Below are 7414 nucleotides of genomic sequence, written 5' to 3'. Positions count from 1 at the left end.
AATTGCTCTCACAAGGGCCAGCATAAGCATGGGCTCCTTCTGTGTAGTGAAATGATTCTATGTATGCTGGTGAATCATTGAAGCACGAAATAAAATGCATGAGATTGTACCACAGAGGCAAAATACTACACAGTCTTACTTATTGAAAACCCAGCCAAATGTGAGTTGGGAAGATTCTCACCACTAGTCTGAAACTTGATGAACATAATTATAGTGAAACAATCGCTCATTAAATACGATGAATTCATTAACTCTGAGAAACAAATCACTCTTGAAGTGTCCAATAGCAATTTATTTTTCATGATAAGATAGTGCAGACATTTTTTAATAGGCAACAAAAAAGGATACGTCAAAATGGAAGTGATATTTATTTTGCAAAACTCAAACCCTTCTGCAAAATGTGATCCTTTATTTCCAGTTAACCAAGTACTGAAAAGAGGTAAGGAAATAAGGTAATTTAAAATGAAACAGTGCACATTAAATCCTTGACTAAGAGCTAATGTTTATTGGTGTTATGGGCCAGGGTTTAGAGAACCCCAAAGTGTATCATGGAGTTCACCTGACCCACAACTTTTAATAGATTGTGGTATGGGGAGCACATGGCCCACTCTACAGGTATGGTACAGAGAAATCGAAAAGTACTTTTTAAAGCAAAACAATGTTTATTCTATGAACTCAAGTTAACCTTTTTAAAACATACAGTGAACATCTTAGCAACCATTAATTCAAATGCAACCCCAAAGAATACAACACTAAGTAATCCTTAATAAATTCCCAAACAACACCAAGAAGACAAAAGACCCTTTTAACATAGAGATCAGATTTAAATTCTCTAATGAGAGCAGTTATCCCTTTGACATCACCCAAATGAACACTCTTTAGCTTGTAGAGATCCATGCACGTCTGCTGGCTTTCACTGCAGCTCTTCTCTCTGAAAACGAAACTAAAAACACAGACAGACTCAAGCTTTTCTCAAAGTGAAACTAAAAGCTGACAGACAGCCCAGCTCCACCCACACTCTGACATCAGTGCAGTAATAAACACCCATTTCTTAAAGGTACTCTCACCAACTTGCATTGTTAACAGTTTTCAATCAGCCTGCCATTTTCTCTGGTTGAAAAGATGCACATTTGTAGGCAGTGTGACCATTAAGTGTAATATGTATTGATCCCAAAATGCAGATGGTAAATATAAAGCACAAGATGCGATTTCAACCCTGACACTCCCACCAACTACAGGACAATGAACCTATCTTTTGCTGTTGCAATAGTTTTGCTATTATGGCATGCATCCTTCAAGAATTTAGAAATGGAGGCTCATGCTGTTGATAAGATTCATTAGTGCAAAATCATTCAGTACACTTTGGCTGACATTGTAAAATGTAAGTGATCAAATTACCAAAATCGCTGCTTGAGTGTGTGGAAAATTGACTCATGAATAGAACTTGTTGCCTTGCGTCTCTCTTATGATGGGATTACCCCAACAAACCCATGGGCAACAAATCTCACATCAACCAACGTTATAGTTTGCTCAAAGTGTACAAAAGACATAAAACTATGAGGATGATAAGGTTTTGTTCTGTATATTCCCAAGCAAAATTGTTTAATCTGCAATATACACAACCTGTATATTCATTTTGTAGTCAGCCATCGGATTTACTGTGGCCATTTTAGGGCGTGATTCTCCGGCCTCGTTGTGCTCTCACTCAAGCGAAATGAGGCCAGTGAATAGCGGGACGGGCTAAAACGAGTTTTGCGCCAGGCGCCAAACAGTTTGTGATGCAGCTGGCCCATTCCCGTAGGTGAAATCGGGATCCCGCTGTAGTGTGGCGGGAAGCCAATTATCACCACTTTAAGCTCCATTTCCATACAATTAACGGGAGCCACCTGATATTCAACGGCCTCCCATGATTCAGCGGCCTCCCCAGCAAGTGGTCTGGCTGATGCCAATTAGTACTCCTTTTTAAAACGTGAACCTGGTGGAAGGGCTTTTGAGGGAAGCCAAGGATGTGAATAGCCATCTTTGCTCACGGGGCAAATGGCGGGAGGTGGGGGCTAGGGCACCTAGGCTGGGGGCGGGGGTGTGACGGCATCCTTGGACCACTATGGGAGGGGCTGCTGGGGGGAGCAATCCGGTGCAGCTCCACCATGCCAACTCCTGGATCGTGTGTACCTGTTCCAGAGGCAAACCTTGTCCCTGCCCATCTGCCGCACTGATCACCCATAACCCCACCGACTGCTGAAGCCGTACGCCGTGCGCCTGAAGGCTATTGCTAATTGTTAAGTATCACACACTCATGAGGATTCCTGTGGGTGGGCTGGCCATGTAGCATGTTGGAGTCATTGCCCAACATCCTAATCACACCGCAATTCCTGGACACTGTGCCTGAACAGTACAAGAGGCAAACCACGGATGCAGCAGCCAGCATCTGAACACCCAGGGGATGGGACACAAATCCGGGGACATATCCATAACCAGAGGGTAGTTGAGTGCAGCAGAGAAGGGACCAGGGTCCAGTCCAGATCAAGTTATGTGCGGATGGCTGGGATACAGGGTCTGGGGTCCGTTAACGGGGATCTGCTGCAGTCTCAGTGCATGGCCAGGGAGTTCTGGGTGTGAGGGAGCGGGTAGCAATGGAGGATTGGAGGGTCCTGAGGTGGGAGCCACCGCTGTTTGTCAGTCTGGCACCCCCTCTCAATTCCTTACAGATATTGAATGTTATGGATGGTATTTTGGCCCAGAACGTGCCCTAGTGGTGATGCTGCTAGGCCAGGCAGGTGCCGGAGACGGTGGCAGCAGCAATGTCTGCAGAGGCTTGAGGTGGTGACTCATGTGCAGGGATCCACCTCACACCCTGAGGACCCAGCCGCCCATCAGGCCAGGGAAGAACCCAGAAGTGAAGCCTGCGACGGCCCAGGGGGTACAGGCATCGCTGGTCCTTCGAACAAATGACGGACAGCGTGTGCTGCAGGAGGCTTCACCTCAACAAGGAGATGGCGCGGCACCTGTGCCATGCCCTCATGAACCTGGCACCAGGTGGAGGAGGAGGACACCCACTCTCAGTGGCCGTCAGGGTTGCTGCAGCCCTGAACCTTTACGCTTCGGGGTCATTCCAGGGCTTGAGCGACGACCTTTGTGGCATCTTGCAGGCCACAACCCACAGGCGCATCCACAGGTCATGGATGCCCTATTTGCCCAGGTGGAAAACTACATAAACTTTGACATGGATCAAGCCCAACAAGATGCCCGGGCAGCAGGATTCTCTGCCATCACTGGGGAACCCCAGGTCCAGAGGGTGATAGACTGCTTGCATATTGCCTTGTGCTCACCGGGCCATTTGGGAGTGCCCTACATTAACAGAAAGGTGTTCCACTCCCTGAACATACAGCTTGTGTATGACCACCACATGAAGATCATGCACATGTGTACACGCTTCCCAGGGTGTGTGCACTTTAATGATATGCATAGTCCAAGTATAGTAAAGGGTTAACAAGATGATGTTCATGTATATCAACACTAGATGGCATCACTGAGTGATCATATGAAAGGCTGCATCCCTAGGCATGCTGACAGAAGCTGTTGGAGATTTTGATGTAGAAGGATAGTATTAGGTTGAGTTAGAGTGTAGTTTATAAATTAGAGAGATAATTAATTATTGTATCACAGACTCAGTACTATTATTTTATTATCCGTTACTCAGTGGAGTGTGCGAACCAAATCAAGTTAAGTAGTGTAAAATAAATTAGTTTTGATTTAAACATCTGAGTTTTATGTTCTTTGTCAACACACCATCTTTGGCTGTCTTTGAGAGCAAGACAAGGAATATAACATGGTACCAGGATATTACTGATGTAATAAAAATAGTCAAATTCTAAGAAAAAAGAAGACCATCACATGACTCAGACTTCGATGGCAAGACTGCTTCCAGGCCAACTATTTCAATACACAGACAAGTCCCGAACTAATGGAGAAAGTGCAATCTCTATGACAGTTTCGCATTTCTGGTAAAATTGATGTAAACTGGAAAGTATGGAAGCAGCAATTTCAACTATACCTCTCTGCATCAGATTTAGATAATGCCAGTGATAACAGAAAAATTGCGTTATTTTTAGCAATGGCTGGACCACAGGCTATTGAACTCTTTACAATTCTCCATGGAAGAAGATAAAGGAAATATAATATTGTAATTGAAAAATTTGACCTTCTTTGTAGAGCTCAGATTAATGAGACATATGAATGGTTTATCTTTAAGAAGAGAGTGCAAAAAGATGGGGAATCTGTTGATTGCTTCATAACAGATTTAAGGGTCAAATCACAAACCTGTAACTTCCCTAAATTGTCAGACTCTATGAACAGAGATCAAATCGTTTTTGGCATCACAGATGAGAAACTCAGAGAATGTTTATTAAGGCACAAAGATTTGAAATTTAAGATGCGATTGAAATGTGTCGACTGAATGAATTATCTAAAAATCAATACTCCGAAATTTTGAGAAAAGAAAAGGGTGCGAGAACGCACCTCGAGGTCGACTGCGTTGGATCTGTGGCGCAGTGCAGAAAAATGTGCATTTTGGACGGCAAACACAATGCACATACCCGACCCGCGCATGCGCACTTCAACAAACTACACGATTTGGATGAAGACCATTCTGCGAATGCGCGAAAATAACTTGTGCATAATGAAAGCAACATCATGACGGGTGGACATGCCCACCCACACAAAAAATGGTCAGCACTTGGAAAGATTTGCTCCATATGTTGCAAACTGAATCATTTTGCTGTTCAATGAAGAACTGCACTGAAAGGAACACACTTTAAATCTTCAAACTTAATGAAGACACACATGAATATACGAAGTGTTCACAAAAGTGCAGATACCTCCAAAATTGACAACACTGATAATGATATAGATGCTCATAATCTAGAAGATTCCTTCTTTGTGGGAATTATTGAGAAGTTCAACATAACAGTGAAGAACTCTTCCAATCCACAAATAGTACAATCGATTAACACAGATTCTGAATGGAACACTCCATTACAAGTCAATGGTTCCGAGATTGTGTTCAAACTGGACCCTGGAGCTTCTGTAAATTTGATAAACTCTCATGATTTATCACAACTTAGTCATAGTCCTAAAATTCATAAGACTGACTGCCAATAACATGACTACAATGGTAACACGATTACTTCTTTAGGGTCATGCTATCTCTTCGTGATAAATCATGACACTGTGATATCCTTACGGTTCAAGATTGTTGAATACGATAGATCTTCGCTACTAGGTGCACAAGCCCGTCAGGATTTACACCTTACGAAAATAATCTACAGCACCGGCAAACCTCTTCCACCTGTGCAGGAAGATGTTGAAAGAATCCTCATTCACCTTCTTCAGGTATTTGAAGGTATGGGTACTCTTCCTTTTTAATACAAGATTCAGTTGAAAGCGAATGTTAAACCAGTGTACACCCTCCAAGAAGAGTTCCTGCTCCATTACGTGATTGTCTGAAGCAAGAACTGGAACGTATGCATCACCTTGGAATCATCTCCAAGATCACAAACTGACAGGTTGGGTCAGCTTGATGGTGTGCGTTAAGAAACCAAATGGAGAATTAAGGATTCGTATTGATCCCAAGGATCTAAATATGAACATCAAAAGTGAACACAATCCTGTACCAAAACGTGAAGAGAATACGAGTGAGATGGCAAATGCCAAGATTTTCTCTAAACTGGACACTTCCAGAGATTTTTGGCTAATGCAGCTAAATGACACAAGCAAGAAACTGTGTACATTCAACACACCGTTTGGTGGTTACTGTTTTAACAGAATGCCATTTGGCATATCTTTGATCGTGCTATGGAACAGATGACAGAAGGCATAGATGGAGTCCGGTCGTATGTTGATGTCATCATCATATGGTCATCTACGCCTGAAGAACATAGTGCAAGAATCCTGCAAGTCTTCCAGAGAACACACAAATTTGGATTGAAACTAAATCGATCTAAATGCAACTTTGGTATCTCAACTTTTAAATTTCTGGATGATCAAATCTCAGAACATGGTGTGCAACCAGGCGATGATAAGATGGCTGCCACTCAGAAGATGACAGTCCCAGAAGACAAGAAAGCAATGTTGATATTCCGAGGCATTGTAAATTTCCTTGGAAAGTTTATACCCAACCTAGCTTCAAGAACAACAGCTTTGCATAACCTTATCAAGAAAACCACATCATCTTTGTGGACTGAAGAGCATAACAAAAAATGGTTAGACTACCAACGTTCATGGTCGAAACAGATCACCCACAATTAGTACACATCATTCGCAAAGATTTGAATGATATGACTCCAAGACTACAACGTATCCTCATGAAATTAAGAAGGTACGATTTTCAACTTGTCTACACTCCAGGTAAAGATCTTATAATTGCTGATGCACTATCTCATGCTACCAACACAGAAGAACAACAACTAGAGATCATTCAGCAAATTGAAGCTCAAGTGCAACTTCAAGTTGAAACTCTTCCTGTTCCTGATGAAAAACTCAAACTCATCAGAGAGGACACAAAAAAATGAAATGTTGCAATGAGTCATCAGCCATATAAAAAATGGTTGGCCGAAAGGGGCTGTTTAGCACAGGGCTAAATCGCTGGCTTTGAAAGCAGACCAAGGCAGGCCAGCAGCACGGTTCAATTCCCGTAACAGCCTCCTCGAACAGGTGCCGGAATGTGGCGACTAGGGGCTTTTCACAGTAACTTCATTTGAAGCCTACTTGTGACAATAAGCGATTTTCATTTCATTTTTTCATTTTCATTTTCAAGGACATTGGTCAAACGTCATAAACATTCAATCTGACCTCATAGTTGTAGATGGTTTTCTACTTCGTCTCAATTGTATTGTTATTCCTATGACACTAAGACCCATGATACAACAAAAAAATTCATGAAGGCTACCTAGGCATAGAAAAATGCAGATGCCGAGCGAGACAAGCGGTATATTGGCCAGGAATAAATAAGGACATAACCAATCTAGTTCTAGAATGTGAGACCTGCCAGCGTAATCAATTGACTCAGAGTAAAGAACCACTTATATTTCATGATCTTGAGAAGTCTCCATGGTCAGAGGTTGGCACAGATCTTTCTCACTTTCATGGTCGTGATTATATCTTAATTATCGATTATTTCTCAAACCACCATTGTCTGATTCTACCTCAAAATCCGTGATTCAAGCAATAAAAGAGATGTTTGCTCATCATGGGATTCCTTGCAAAGGCATGACAGACAATGGACCTTGTTTCGATAGCTATGAGTGGACAGAATTTGCTTGTACATACAATTTTGCTCATATAACTTCCAGTCTTCTTTATCCACAATCCTATGGCAAGGTTGAAAAAGGAGTTCACATTGTGAAACAACTTTTCA

At 42.3% G+C, this 7414-nt stretch overlaps 1 long non-coding RNA gene across 1 annotated transcript in view; it reads right to left on the bottom strand.

Annotated features, from left to right (window-relative positions):
• Positions 1-292: 292 nt before the first annotated feature.
• Positions 293-7414, bottom strand: part of LOC140425741 (uncharacterized) — a 219015-nt gene continuing 211893 nt past the window's right edge. Inside the window, exon 3 of the long non-coding RNA XR_011947968.1 lies at positions 293-943. This is a non-coding gene — a long non-coding RNA (uncharacterized lncRNA). The remainder of the gene's footprint in view (positions 944-7414) is intronic.

This window comes from Scyliorhinus torazame, chromosome 6 (assembly GCF_047496885.1).
Source record: "Scyliorhinus torazame isolate Kashiwa2021f chromosome 6, sScyTor2.1, whole genome shotgun sequence".
In the NCBI taxonomy this organism is placed as follows: domain Eukaryota; kingdom Metazoa; phylum Chordata; class Chondrichthyes; order Carcharhiniformes; family Scyliorhinidae; genus Scyliorhinus; species Scyliorhinus torazame.
This window is presented reverse-complemented; position numbering and strand designations above follow the sequence as displayed.